General features: G+C 41.5%; 1 protein-coding gene across 7 annotated transcripts in view; it reads left to right on the plus strand.

Moving 5' to 3' along the window:
- EPS8 (EGFR pathway substrate 8, signaling adaptor) overlaps positions 1–14,681 on the plus strand; it is a 124,362-nt gene that overhangs the window by 51,224 nt on the left and 58,457 nt on the right. Inside the window, exon 1 of one of the 7 annotated variants that reach the window (XM_068191939.1) lies at positions 3,713–3,842. The exons of the other annotated variants lie outside the window; for them this stretch is intronic. The gene's annotated coding sequence lies outside the window, so the exon portion shown is untranslated. Of the gene's footprint in view, positions 1–3,712; positions 3,843–14,681 lie in introns of those variants that run through there. 7 annotated transcript variants of the gene reach the window in all.

Genomic DNA, 14,681 nt, shown 5'->3' on the forward strand with positions numbered 1-14,681 from the left:
GCCTACTAATTCAGTCTCTGTTCATTAAGGCAAGCAGCTTATTAAAGCCCTCACTACTTCTTTGAGGCAGAACTTCTTAGCTAGAAGATAAAAATACCTCTTGGCTTTTAATAAGAATTTTCAGGCTTGCTGTAATGATTTTTGTGTGGGCTTTGTAGGAAAAAAAAAGCCAGTGTGACGTGAAATAGCATCTTACATGATGCTTACTGAGATGCTAAGAAAGATGCAAGCTCTTCCAGATGGAAATACAATGTATGCTGCCCCTGAATTAAGAGAAGTAGTTCGTTTTCAGGAGCTTCAAGTCAGATAATGGTAAAAAAATTGTGGTGATGTATTTTTCTGTGAGTCCTGGGCAGCTCTGAGAGCAGGTCTTCTCCTATCTGTTTCTTCTTTCAGAAGCATCCTTATCTCTAAGACTTTGAAGTTCTAAAGAGCAGACTCTATTACTGATTATTTTAAGTACTGTGAAAATATACTCCAAAATATTTTAGACCCTCACTTTCAAGCATATCTTTCCTAAGTTTCTGTAAGCTTTGCAGGTTTGAATGCTGAGAATTTGCTTTTTTATTATCACTTACCAACCACTCCTGTGTAAATTAAAATTTAGTCATATTATGGTAGGATGATAAATTCAAATCGTTTTTTCTGGCCTATGTTCTTCCTTGAAATGATGAGCTGGTGTTCACGTACAAATTTTGTTTATTTTATGTACTACACCCACAGCCCACACATGTGACCTTGAACGTTGGCAGTGAAAATTGCTTGATTAATCTCTTTCACCGACTCGCTGATTTTTTTTTTTTTTTTTTTGGTTTGATTTCTTTCTACAAAGAGAAAACTGCAGCTCTTGAATCTGGAAAATGCTTGTTTAAAAGTAGCTTTACGAGGCAGGAATTTCTGCTTGGCTCTTCATGAAGCATTTCCCAATCTCTCAGACCCATCTCCCTTCCTGAGCGTTTTCGCATCATAAAGTTCGTGCAGAGCAAAGCATGCTCTGGTATTGTCTCTGCATCCCATTACCTGTTCCTGAGTGAGGCAGCAAGAAGTGTCCAGATATGTAATTGAAAATTAATGAGGAGCTTAGCTTTTTATGGAAGACACTAGCATTCAGTTTGCTGCACGACGATAGCGCTGATATCCTGTCTCAAACAGGCATGGCAGCAGTAGAGCCTTGTTTATCTCACCAGTCAGCAGCAATCACTCCTGACTGCACACCAGCAGCAGATTTGCTGAGTGCAAAGGTACCATTTTTATGTTGCTGTTTATCAGACCAGAACTACTGACTTTACTTTCAAAGCATTTACTTTATTTATTTTGGGGATTGGTGCTCTTCCCGGAGAAAAGTAGAAACCTATTTGAGGAGAATCAGCATCCGGGAAAAGTGCTTCAAGCCTGCTTTTAGAAGTTACTTCCTTTATTTCCTCCATTATTTCAATATTTATCAGACAGCTTCAAAGAAACTTTCTGTTTAAGTCACCTTTATGCCACCCTAGAGCTGTTGATAAAGTGCCTGTGCTAAAATATCCATCAGCCTGCTTAGAAGTGAAGCAAGCTGGAGCATAGCACAAGACCAGCAGAGAGTTTTCAGACACTTCGTTTATTCCTAGCTTTGCTATTTTTTGTGCATGTTAATTTTCTGGGCTTTATTTTTATCATTTAGCTAGTGGCCAGAGGTACAAGAAGACTGTTGGTACTGTTGGCAAGCACATGAGAAGATGCAACTCAGCTGTAAACAGGCAGCAAGTTATGATGGAAAGAGGAAATAGAGGGAATTAATTACACTAGAGTAATATTTTCTCTGGATGATGTAAGAGGTCTGGGATTTGAGGTTGATTGTTGGAAAGAATAATTGCTACCAGTTTCTAAATACGTGTTTTAACACGAGGATACCCGTGGGGGCAGAGAGAGGTAAAGAAACAGGTTCAAGAGTAATGAGGGGAGCTGAGGTGGGCATGGGTTGATGCAGAGGTTTTCCTGGGAGGCTGCTAGAGCGACTCTGAGTACTGGGATTGCAGTGTCTGGGATAAGTATTCCTTTGTTTAATGTATATTCTATGTCTTCTGGCCCAGCTTCTCATTTTGAGAAACCCCAGGTCTAGATGGCACACGTGTCATACAGTAAACTTTTGCTTAAAATTAGCTTGAGATTGTTTCTCTTAATGGTAAAGCAGCCAATGCAAAGGTAAGGATGCTTGTCTGTCAAAAAAGAAAAGAATGCTGAGACCTGACTGTGCAGAAGTTTGTAAGTCACCTCTTACAAGGTACGGAGAAGCTGTCTGAACTCACTTGCATACTATTGTCAATTTTTGCTTCTTGGAGGACAGGAGACAAAAAGAGACTGGGAAAGAACAAAAATACAAACAAAGCAAATCCTAAGAGTGATCTGCAAAAGCTTGAAGTGGTTTATGTCAGTGTTTAATCTACAGGACAAAGTGAGGAGGTGTGTGAAGTTAGAAGCCATCTCCCCATCCCATTCCTTCCCCCTTTCCTTTTATGGGTTAGTTGGTTTGTTTTTTATTTCCCTAATTTGATGGTTTTGAGGTTGTTCATGATGTTGCTTCCTTAACTTGCAGGAAGGGATTGTTGGGGGGCCAGGGAGTCTCAAATAGTTGTTCTTGGAACTTTTGCAACTTCTTTTAAGTTGCAAGACTTAAATGTTTTTAATTAAGTTGGCTTTGTCTTCAAAATGTGAGTTTAGTACTTAAAATCAAACAGTGTTTTTAAAGACTCTTTTCTCATCTACTCTGACCTCCTCCCACCACCAAGGTCACTCAGCTGTACTGCAGAGAGGAAGCGTGGAAGGAAAAATGTTTTCAGTTTGCCAGGAACCACTACAACCTCAAGGGATTTTGAGCAGTGGGTCATTTTAAGAACTGTGATTTGTTAAAGTACCTGGAATTTGTTCAGAACATTCTTGTTGGTGCTATTGCTGGTAGAGAAGCAGTTATTCAATTTTCCAGTACGGTCAAAGTGTGAACAGCAAAATTTGTTCCTCTCTTTTGGACACACCTCGTAACGCAGACCGCTTTCAGCACCAGAGTGACCATTTTCAAGCTTGTTAACTTAAGAGGGCTTGTTTCTGCACATGGGAACCATGACAAACTGTGCTGTACCATGGTCAAACCATTAAATAATCTACAGCCTGTTGCACTTGGCACAGCTCCTTATTGTAGCCTGGATGTGTGTGTCAAATACGAAGAGACAAAATCAGACTTGTTGGGGCACACGGAGGTGCTACAGCTCCTCTTTAGGTCTGTGTGTATGTATATAGGAATTATGCTAATGCCAAGCAATTATGTCAGATCACAGCCTGACAGATTGTCCGTGCTGGATAGGAAATGTTGATTCCCTGCTCTAGAGGACGGAGCTTGCTGTAACTCAATCTCATCTTCTCCCCGCGGCCCCATAGTGAGGCCGTGGTGAAGGGCAATGTATAAACAGCTGCAGCAAGGCTGCTCCCAGTACAGATGTGCCTTCCTGCAGTGAGATCTCTGGGTCACCAGGTGTCCTGGTTTTGGCTGGGATAGAGCTCATTCTCCTCCTAGTAGCCAGTACAGAGCTGTGTTTTGGAGTTGGGTTGAGAATAATGTTGATAACACGCTGATGTTTTGGCTGTTGCTAAGCAGTGCTAGCCCTGAGTCAAGGACTTTGCAGTGTCTCATGCTCTGCCAGCGAGGAGAGGCACCAGGAGCTGGGAGGGAGTGTGGCCAGGGCAGCAGACCCGAGCTGGCCAAAGGGATATTCCATACCGCAGGACGTCATGGCCAGTATATAAACTGGGAGGAGCTGGCTGGGAGGTGCCCATGGCTGCTCGGGGACAGGCTGAGCATCCGTCAGCAGTGGGTGAGCAATTGCATTGTGCAGTGCTGGTCTTTCTTGAGCTTTATTTCTTTGTCTCTTAACTTTTCATTGCAAAACTATCATTATTATTATTTATTATTGCTACTGCTACTATGATACTTTGTTTCAGTTATTAAGCTGTTCTTGTCTCCATCTATGTGTTTTACCTTTTTTCTGGTTGTCCTCCCCGTCCCACCCGGAGCAGGGAGGGAGGGAGCAACTCTGTGGTACCTGGTTGTGATCTGGCACTAAACCACGACACCAGGGACCGTGCAAGCCATACTAAATGGGTTTCAGGAGCCTCTCCATGGGTTAGCCAGTTGAGCTGTTCTTCTTTCCTCCAGAGAAATGATTTGCTTCCTTCCACCCATACAGCTGTCCTCCTTGCTCCTCTGGCTTCTGGCAGCTTTCTGTCCTTGACATGCTGCCCCTCCTTAGCCTGGTTGTCTCAACACCATGTTTCTTAAAATGCTGCTGAGCTGCATTTGAGTCACAGGTTGGCAGCCATGCTCCTGCCAAGACCTTTACTTGTGTTCTTGATCCCGTTCAGATGTAACAGGACAAGAGCATGGGACCAAAATGGGAGAATTTATTGTACTTGTGGTCAGGAGCTGTTTGTGTTGTATTTCTGGTGGCTTGAGAAATAATTGTGATTATTGTACACGATTACAGATTCTATCTCTGTCTAGCTTCCAAGTTGTTTTGATCAGATGACCTCCAGAGTTCACTCCCAACCTAAATTGTTCTGCAATTTATACTGCTATTTAAACATAGTACAGATAAGGAGCAGAAGGTGCAGTAAAGAGCTGGTGAGCATAGCTCAGGATTCGGAAACAAAAGGTGATTCATGGGCTAAAAAAACAGAGGCAAGTCCAGTGTGTATCTCTCTTTTGCAACTCCACATATTTCCATAGGCTGGTGTTCAAATATTGGCTAGTCTTGACAATCCACTATCTAATTGATAGATCACTGAAATAGAGGTCTGGCATATATTTTTTTCATGACTGTTTAAAATTCTTAGTTTTAACTCTCCTTCAGAAAGAGCTAGACATGAAATGCTTACTGCTTAGGCTACACAAGTGGCAGGGGAATCAGCTTATAAAAGAAGGATTAACTTGTAGATTTTTCCACCTCTGATAGGTTATTAACACACTTTTATTCATTTATACCCTTTTGAAAACAGCTCAGTAACAGCAGGGTGATCCCAGCTGTTCACCAAAATAAAACTTCCTACAATGATTGGTTTTATTACTGATTCATTTGTATATATTAATTTTGCAGATGACATGATACATTACTGAATCATTGAACTTTAATTCCTCATATAACTAAGAATTTGTGTTGCTACTGCAAGCATTCACACAAGTACAAACACCATTTCTCAGCTATAATGATATGTGCCCTCCCAAAGTGTTTATTCTACATTTTGTGATTTGTGTTCCAGTGTACTTTAACTCCTAGTGCATACTGTAGATTTTTTTTCCTTGAAGTAGAAGAATTATATGCTTTTGGAACAATAATTGGTCTTAAATGGCACCAATACCTGCTTGAAAGTCAGATCAGCACAAGAATTAGTGCTTATTTCATATCATGTCATTTCAATCTTAGTTACCTGAAGCTGCCTCTATTTTCAGAAGGCAGGGACTGAAAATTTTGCTCTCTTGCTTTGTATGATTAATAACTGCACTGCAAAGTTACAGCTTCCCAAATCACCTGGGCTTTTTTATTTCCAGGATCCTCTTTGCAAGTTATTCCAGCCTTGGGAGTTTGTGAGAGTGGTCCCAAGCCGTGCCTCCTACATGCAGTGAGAGTTACCTTTAGGGCTGTGATGGTTGCTGCAATAAAGATGCAAGTGTGGAGGTACCTGGGATGAAATCTAGTCCAAGCTGTGGAATGTAACAGTCATCTTTTGGTTCCTGTGGCACAGAGGTCCTTCTGCACTACTGGGTGCACTGACCGCCTGTGGCCAAGACCTCCCAGTTCTGGGGATTTTTTTGTTGGTGCAAAAGCCCACATTGCTGTGTCTGCTCCAGGTGTGTTGCTTCTGAAACCCTTGTATTCGCTTGGCTCATGGAGTGTGTGCTCTTCCTGTTCTTCCCTGATTCTTGAGCACGTATTTTTACCCCCTGTCATGTTTTTCACTCATAAAGTCTGTTCCATAGGGTTATTTAAGGGTGGGTGTCTCCTCTTACCTTATAGCTCTTATTGAGTGCTGGCGATTGCACTACAAAAATAGAAACCAGTGATTTATGTTCATTCCTGGTAATAAATGACCTTGGGACCGGGTCTCTTAGGACCTAAACTGTAAATAATTAAGCTTTACCTCTGTGGAACCCTCACTCAACCAGGGCTGTTTTTAGCTGTACTTTTATAACAGTTACCTTTTAATTTCTTTCCCAGGCACTGAGGTCATGTAGCATGGTCAAAAAACCCCCCAAAAATTAAAAACTATGCGCACCTTGTTTTTATGTGCATGAGATGATAAATGCTGTGCAGTCAAAAACACAAAAGCTGGTGTGACTGCAGAGCAGCCATGTGTGAATTCCAACTTAGCCCAGCAATTCCAAACAGGAGCAGGCTCTCAAGCTCATTGATTCTCTGTTGGTTTTCTTCAAGATTATCAAGCTTTATGAACTTTGGGTGTCTGACTTTTGTTCTTGGCCAACCTGATATTGATGATTTGAGGTTTTTTTTACTTCATATCCAAATAAAAGGGACTATGAAGGAAACAGGGGAAGATGCAATTTTTCAATATTAGCTGATGAAGTGGATGATTGTAAATTTCTAAAAATATTAAATATCCTTTCTAATTTTTTTTTTTTTTTTTAATTTGGGCCATTCAAAAAGTGCCAGCTGTCTCTCGTGGTTTAGGCTTTTTAGCCAGGAAAGGCTAATTTATATTCTGGGCATTCGGAATATTGTTCAGACTGTTCTGTGAACAGCAATGCTCAAATTAAAGTGTGATTTTTAGTCCTGAGAGCATATTGTGGTGAAAGAAATTAATGAGGTATTTGGAAGTGAGGGCTAAAGATTACAAAAATATTCAGCTGGGTGCACTACTGCACACCCAAATATTACTTTTTCTTCTGAGAATCATCTAGGTGCATGGGAGAACCTTGATTTTCAGGGTGTAGGATTTTCCAAAATCAGTATTTAAAAGAGACTAATGGAAGCTGGGCAGTTGGCTGCTCTGTGGTTCCTTCAACCCCTCCCCCTAAATATCTCTGCAACAAAAGGGAAAAAATATTGAAAACTGTAGCTTTTGTTTGGAGAGAGACTGGTCTGCATGTCATGATGCTCTTTTAGAGGTTTCTTTCCCTTCTAATCCATGCTGTGAGTTTATCTCATGGTTGACTTGTACTAATTATCTGTGCTCAGTAACTTTTTCAGTGTCCAGGAAGTCCCATACTGAATACACTCTTGTGGCTTTATCCCTTCCACTTTTCTTCCAAATAACTCTTAAAAGTCATTTCCATCATCTGACAGGGTTCTGTCTCCTGTAAATCCCATGGACTTCTTTTTCTGCTTTTGTAATTTGATTTTAAATGTAAACCTGTTGATCCAAATACTTCTTGTGTTAGCAATCACTATTAAAGTGTCTGTTTTCTATGTGCAACAAGATGGGGATTAAAATTCATCAGGAATTTAAAAAAAAGTGCAAATGAAAAATAAAATGGAAGCAAGGTTTTCTTCCTATCCTCATTCCTGTGTTTGTGAGAGAGCAGCACAGCTGGCTCAAGGTCTCTGGGATGTGGACAGTAGGCAAAAGATTGTGGAGATACAGTTCCCTCTGGATAATTCAAAAATACACAAAATAATCATTATGCTGCACACAATTTCCTTTGTTACTCTTGTGGCTTGAAACATATCCCAGATTCCTCAGGTCTTGTGCAATCTTTTTTTCTTCTTCCATAAATCTGGAGCTTGTGGATGCTTCCTCCCTCCTCTGCTGTACTTTACTCCTGGGGAGGGGGGGATGTCCAAATGCCATTTCTGAGTAACAAACCCTCTTGTGTTCTGGCCAACAGCGTGAGTCAGGACTGAGAGAGTTCTTCCACTCCTTGCCTCTGCTCAGACAGGTTTTGGAAATCTCTGGAAAAGCATTTATGGTCAGTTTGGCATTAGTTTTTATACTGCATGTGGCTAGTCTTCTGCATCTTGTATATTATCCTCTTGAATAATATCCCCCTGGAGTGCACTAAAACATGAGAAGGAGAGGAACACTAGATAAGAGCAACCTGCTGTTAGGGAAATGCAAGTTACATGACATCACTGTTTGCATATTTCCATTTCAGGAGCCATCCAAGAGGGTATCATCTCCATCATTTGAGAAGTTTCACTAATTTTATGTACTCAGGGCAATTTTCAGGGGTTAAAGTCTTGTTTGGGAACCACTGGAAGCAAGTGCCACCAGTTCTTTGTGTTAAGACTTCATTACTGGGAACGAGGGTGCTGCACAAATATATGCCCCAAATTTTGAAGGAGAGCCATTGCTGCCACTGGTTTCATGTTACCCGAGCACTTTGTACCTCTTGTCCCCCACCAGAGCTGTCTGATCACGGTGCTAGGGCTGCAATGCCTCTTCTGCTCACAAGTGAAAGAAAAGGGGATGTTTAGCATCTCTTGAGCTTCCAGACTGCACCAAGCCTGAGCAGGAGAGGGAGGCCACGCCGGTGCAGGAGTGAAGGGAGCTGGTGGTGAAGCCTGGGCAAGCAGCACCTGCACTTCTGATGTGAAAGCGTCCAGTGCCAGGGAGGGGAAAGCCCTGAGCACGCTGAGAAGCAGCCTCTGCTAAGTCATGCTGAAATTTGGCAGGAGTGAACTGCACAGGAGCGCCTGGCGCTCGCCAATCGATCTGGGAAGCAGGAAAAATGTGAGGACATCTGTTGGGATTTCCCTGCTTGTAAAGTAATGGATCCCCTCCCTTACAAAAATCTGTGTTTTTCTAATGTGCTTCAAGCAAAAGCATTCAGATAATCTGGGAACTTTTAGAAAAAGAGCTGTACATGCCCTTCACTGGGGAAAGAGTCAATGAGGACACAGGGGCACCAAGGCTTGACCTTTCAGAAACAATAAGGGTGTTTGAGACTATTGACCACAAGTGCCCTTTTTGGAACCTGAAGCTGTGTGAATCTTCTCCCCATCCTGAGATAATAAGCTCTCAGTATATTCCAGATAAGCATGGGTTTTGGAAAGCCTCAAAACTGACAGCTGAAAGCTGTCTTTGGTTTAGCTGGGTGTGACAATCCAGGTGTGTGGGCCCCTCACAAAGTTCCAGAGAAACCCCTGGGTGACAGGATTGTTGTGCAAGTGTGACAGGAGGGGAAGTGCAGCGTTGTTGTGCCATCAGCATTGCATTTCTACTGGCAGAAGAAATCCTGTGTCTCACCTGTTTGGTTTTTCGTTACTTTTTTTTTGGTGTTAATATTTTCAAGAGGCACTGCTCCAGCAGTAAAACTGGAAAGGATGTGTTTGTAGCTGAATCCAGTGTCTTCCTCACTCTCTAATTTCTCTAAATCTTGACCCACCAATGTGATTAGAGCTGTAATCTTATTTCATATTTCATTCAGAGAAAAGAGATGGGAATATCTCCCGTTACATCACCTGAGAGCCTGGCACTGACTGAGATGGTCCTGTGCTTTAAAGATCTGAGTCACAAAGCTGAATAATGCTGAAGGAAGCAAATTTTTTTGTATGTGTAGTTTGCCCAAATGTCACCTTCAGTGCTCTGCACTGCAGCTGTGCTGTTTTCCTGTCAACAAAGGGCATGAAGGTGGCTCGGCCAGCCTGACTGGATATTAATTGTGCAGGTGCCTTTGGGGAGAAGGACTGACCTCATGCACGGGCAGGAGATGTTTGGGGACTGCTGTGTTCCCACCATGCAATGCCACATCCCAGTTTGTGGCGGGGCTCCCACCAGCCCTCCTGTGTGGCTGATGAGGAAGCAGCCATGGCATCCCTGGAGCAGGTGACATGGTTTGGCCCACGGGGCTGTTCTTGGAGGAGGTGGCTCAGTGTGACCCAGAGCCAGGCCCACACATGTGGGTAGTCTGGGCACTGTTTAGGCTCTTCATGGATGGAGAAAGGTGGGACATCTGATAACCTTTCAGCTATCCTACTGAAACACCTTATTTTTGTGCTGGATCTTCTTTGGGCCATAACCTCAACTGCTGCAAGTTGCAGCTTGCTCCTCTTTCCTGGATTTCACACTGGCACCTACAAAGAACTTGGGATTTCTATGTCAATGTTTTTGCATCCATGGAAAGGCAGAAAGAGGTCATAGCCAATTAGAGCAGTAATTGCTTCTGCCATTTCACCTAAACCTGTCTGTGAATGAGTTTTGAGAAAGCTTAATGCAATAGCTGGGAAACATAAATTACCACAAAAAAAAATCCTACCTCTAATTCTTTTGGTGTCTCTGTTGGAAAAGGCAATATTTGTATTTGTCAGTGTTCATTTTCTCAGTGATCATCCAACCCAATCCAACAGGAGATGAAGGACAGTCATAGGGTGGATGGCAACCAGAGTCCCCATCTTAAAGACTTTGTACAATGTCAGGAACTATTTTTGACTCTACACTTGAATTATTTTTTCTTGAATAACTTTATTTTTTTCCAGAAAGTCTGCTGTAAATGTGCATTAAAAAAAAAAAAAAAAGGAAAAGGAGGAGAAAAGCATAAGGCTGCATTAAACAATATGAGGAAAGAGTAGAGGTTATGCAAAGTTCAAGAAGCAAAGGGATACGGCTTAGAAAAACACTGAGATAATGAAAGATAATATATAGATGAAGTAAGTGCAATATTGTTCCCCCTGAAACTTGCCTGTGGGCTCCTGAGGGAAAATAGGAGTTGACATCTGCTTACTTTGGATTGCCTAGCTGGAAAAACATATGAGATGATACACATGAGACAACATCCTTGTGGGCCCATTGCAGTGCTGATGAGAGTGCTAAGTTCTAGAAGAGAGGGGAGGTAGCAGCAAGCCAACTATTCTTGATCAAACAAGACAGAGGAAAATAGGATATTTTTATGAGCCCGGTTTAACACTGATTTGATGCATGTTGTTACTTTTTTCCTTTTTCTTAAGTTAAGAATCTAGTGCATTTTTTGGGCATGTTGTGGATAGAAGCAGTGTCAGGTGAGTTTAAACTGCAACATGGATTTAGATTATTTGTTGAGAAGAACCTTAGATTAAGATTATTTATTGAGAAGAAACCCAGGGCCTCATTAGCCTTTTTCAGAATAAGGCTAATGAGGCCCTGGGTTTCTCCAGGCTTGGTTGATAGCCTCCCTTATTAGAGGCCCGAGGAAGAGGTTGGGAAGTACTACTTTTTGGGAATTACCTTGGCACAGTTGCTCCTGCCTTAAGGTTATGAGATGACTTCCTTCCTTTTTGGCCCCATTTCTGTGATTGTTTTGGAAACTGTTTCAAAAACCACTGAGTTTTGGGGAAGCACCTATGAACAGGCAATTGCTTTGTTCTGAATAACTTCCCAATAATTTGGTCTGAGCTCTTTATTTACCCTGAATCTGTCACAGACATGCCTTAGTTCAACATCAAGTTTCTTGATCAGATTCCTTCGTAAATGCATAGAAATATAAGTATTTATGTCAGTATGCTCCTTAATTCTTTATAAGTTTCATGTCTAAAATGTGAATATACTTTAGCCTCTTTTGTAATTTTTGAACAGCATGAAGCTCAGAACAGTGCATTCTTAACATTTGAAACATTGTATGAAGATATCTGAAAGCTCTTTTTCATACAAGGGCTTCTTTAAAAGCCTTGGGTTTATTCTTTAGTCTTATTTTTTTCTTTCAGTTGCTTCTCACAGTAACATAAAGGCAAATGTAATTGAAACAAGTACTAAGTTCTGGGAATGGCAAATAGAAAAAGGATAAGTAGAGAAAAAAAGTTCTGCTTTTCACAGGACTTCAGAAGTCTTTGGGAGCTTGCTAGAAGTGCTGGCTCTGGTCCAGTGTGCTTTTATTGGCATACATGAACAAATTACCCAAGGCACAGCTATTTTTCTTACTGTAGTGAAAACAGGGACCCTGAATAGAGGCTTTGTGTAGGACAAATATTTTTCCTTTGAAACTGGCTACAAGTTTAAAGTTTATCTAGTGTGCCTTCTGGAAAAGGGAAAATTTCACTTCTTAATCCCACAGAATAGAAAATGCATTCTAGCTTAGGCAACTCAGAGCTCTATAAGCAAAATTTACTCATTGGTGAGAAGCTAGTATAGTTTTATAAGAAGCAGCATCATTCTTGCCTAGAATGTGGGAGGGAGCTCTGTTTGTATTGGTTGTAGCTGTGTCCTTCAAAAATTAGCTATGGATCTCTCCCCTCTAGCATCTCTTGCAGGGCTCTGATGTTTTCTAGCCACATGGGTGTATCCAGGAGGATAAGGGCGTTTTGGAAAATAGTTTTTAAGATAACATTCATTGCTCTAAGGACTGTCTCCATGGGTAATTCCAGTTGGAGCTGTAACTCACTGTGTTGTTGAGTCATTGTTCTTCAAAACCTGGCAGCATCCTGGAGCAGCAGGGTCTCCAGTGAGGGTCACTTGTGCAAAATTCCCATAAATTGGTGACTCAGCTTGAAACACAAAACCCTAACTATTTAACTTTTCTGAGGTCTGCAGGAGGGTAACCTGAAGGAAGATTTTAGATGAGTGCTTCTTGAGTAATGTGCAAGATCACGAGAACCACGTCTAGAACAATTCTGGAAGAGGTTGGAAGTGAATGGCACAGTCAAATCTCCCCCGTTTCACCTTTTTGAGCCTTTCCTCACCCAGCCAGGAAAGGATCAAAAAGCATTACCTCATATGGCTTTTTAGCTCCTTCCCTTTCTCCTTCCCACCCACACTTATTTCACACACATCTATTTCTCATAAAAGCACCAGTTGCAGAGCAATAAATTTGTGTTCAGAAAGGTTTTTGAAAGTTATCTGTCTTTAAAACCTGTGGGAGCTTTCCAAAAAGTATAGCTCCACTGAGGTTTCCTGGGGGCAAGGAATCTTGGGCTTCTGTCCCACACTATCTGATGCTAGCTTTAAGAAAATTTGACATTAAAAAGCCTCAGCAAATGTTTTCAGTTGAATGAATGAGCAAATTGCAATAAAATACCTGTTGTAGCTTTTCAGAATCCATTTCTAGTGAGAGTTTGGTAAATTTGGCTTGGTAATCATCAGTGACAAATTCTTGGGGAAAATTTCCTTGTGAAATTCAATTTGAGGTAATTGCAACAAAACCCATTTTGTAGTGATTATAATTTATCTTTTATAAAGGTTTCTAATTTTGTTATCCTTAATCACTGGATGTTTGCTGGAAACTAAATATGTGATTGTAAAGGCATTAAAATTTTAAAGAGTATATGTACTTTTACTTCTGAAAGTTAAGGCCGTGAACTTGCCAAGCTTGGGCATTCATAGCAGAGACTGCTTTTGAAAATGTGAATCTGTGAATTGAGTTGGAAAATAATCATATTTATGCATTCGATTCAGGTAATTTAAAATAAATCAAAACATCAAAAATATGATTTTTTTGCTGAATATATGTTTCTGGAATGGAAATACATCTAGAGGAAGGGCTCGGCCCAGATTAATGGATGAGAAAAATGTATCTGTACAATGAAACATAAATGATTGCAAATAGAAAATCAGAGGAATGGAACACCAAACGTTTAAATTCTATTTCCTTCCCACAGGTTGTGGGATCTGCTATTGTTCAGCCTATTTTTCTCCAGGAAACAATTGCTGAGTTACATAAGTGCACTGTAAATACTGTGGCAGGGTGTGACTTCAGTCAGCTGTGACCTCAGTTCAGTGAGTTCTTTTACACTTGACTCACTTTGTGCTGAATAATTGCAGCCCTGATGTGGACAAAGGCACAAGGTAGTGCCTTTTGTTTACTTGCTGAATTGCAATATATTCCCTTTTTTTGGGTTATGTGTGCGATAACACAAACAAAAAAATCGATGCTCAAGTTTTCTGGTGACCCCAGCAAACCTCTCCAGCTGATGCCTTGTGAAGGCTGACCTAGAACAGAGACTAGACAGAGCTAAAGAATAAAGTAAGGATTTATTAGGAGGCCTCAATGGATCCACCTTGGGCAGCACAACGCAAAATGGCCACAAAAGTGGATGCCTGGTCACGGGGGCTCTCACTTTTATAATTTTTGGTCCATTTTGAACTTCATTGTCCCATTCCAGCTTTAGCCCATGCAGTCCCATCCTGCTTGTTTTTCTCTCTCCAGCCCACGTTGTTTGTGCTCCTGGGCTGGGATTTGGGTCATTTGTCCTTGGTGCCCAGCTGGAGCAGGAATTGTTTTGTCTCCCTGCTCTGTGCAGAGAGCTCACCATCCCCTAGTGTGAAGCCCAGACCCACACACGAAAGCAGCACAGAACCTGAAAATGTAAAAGTTAAACCTGAGGCATGACTGGGGTGCAGGTGAGTTATTGCATGTCTGAAAGTGCCGAGAGCTGCATGGACCACGGCCAAGGTCACGTACCCTACTGCAGCCATATGCCTGGTTTTGACCTCAGGTGAGGGGGAGCTGTCCTTGAAGTTTATTGTTTCAGATTCATGCTCCAGAAGGAAAAAAACCATCAAGGAAATGCTGTTTGACTTCACTCTTCTGTGTGAGCAAGCAAGTCACACAGCTCTTCTCATGTCTCTACTTTATTCTGCTGTGGAGTAGGAAATGGTTTTGGGTTTCCTGGTTGGTGGCAAGAAGGTATTTCAAGCAGAAGGGAGAGGGAAAAAAAAAAGGTAATATTCCATTGAAAAATATTTTTCCCAGTGCAAACTTTTCAGTGAAAACAAAATAATTGTGTTTTTTTACT

The sequence above is a fragment of the Anomalospiza imberbis genome, chromosome 5 (assembly GCF_031753505.1).
Source record: "Anomalospiza imberbis isolate Cuckoo-Finch-1a 21T00152 chromosome 5, ASM3175350v1, whole genome shotgun sequence".
NCBI lineage: Eukaryota > Metazoa > Chordata > Aves > Passeriformes > Viduidae > Anomalospiza > Anomalospiza imberbis.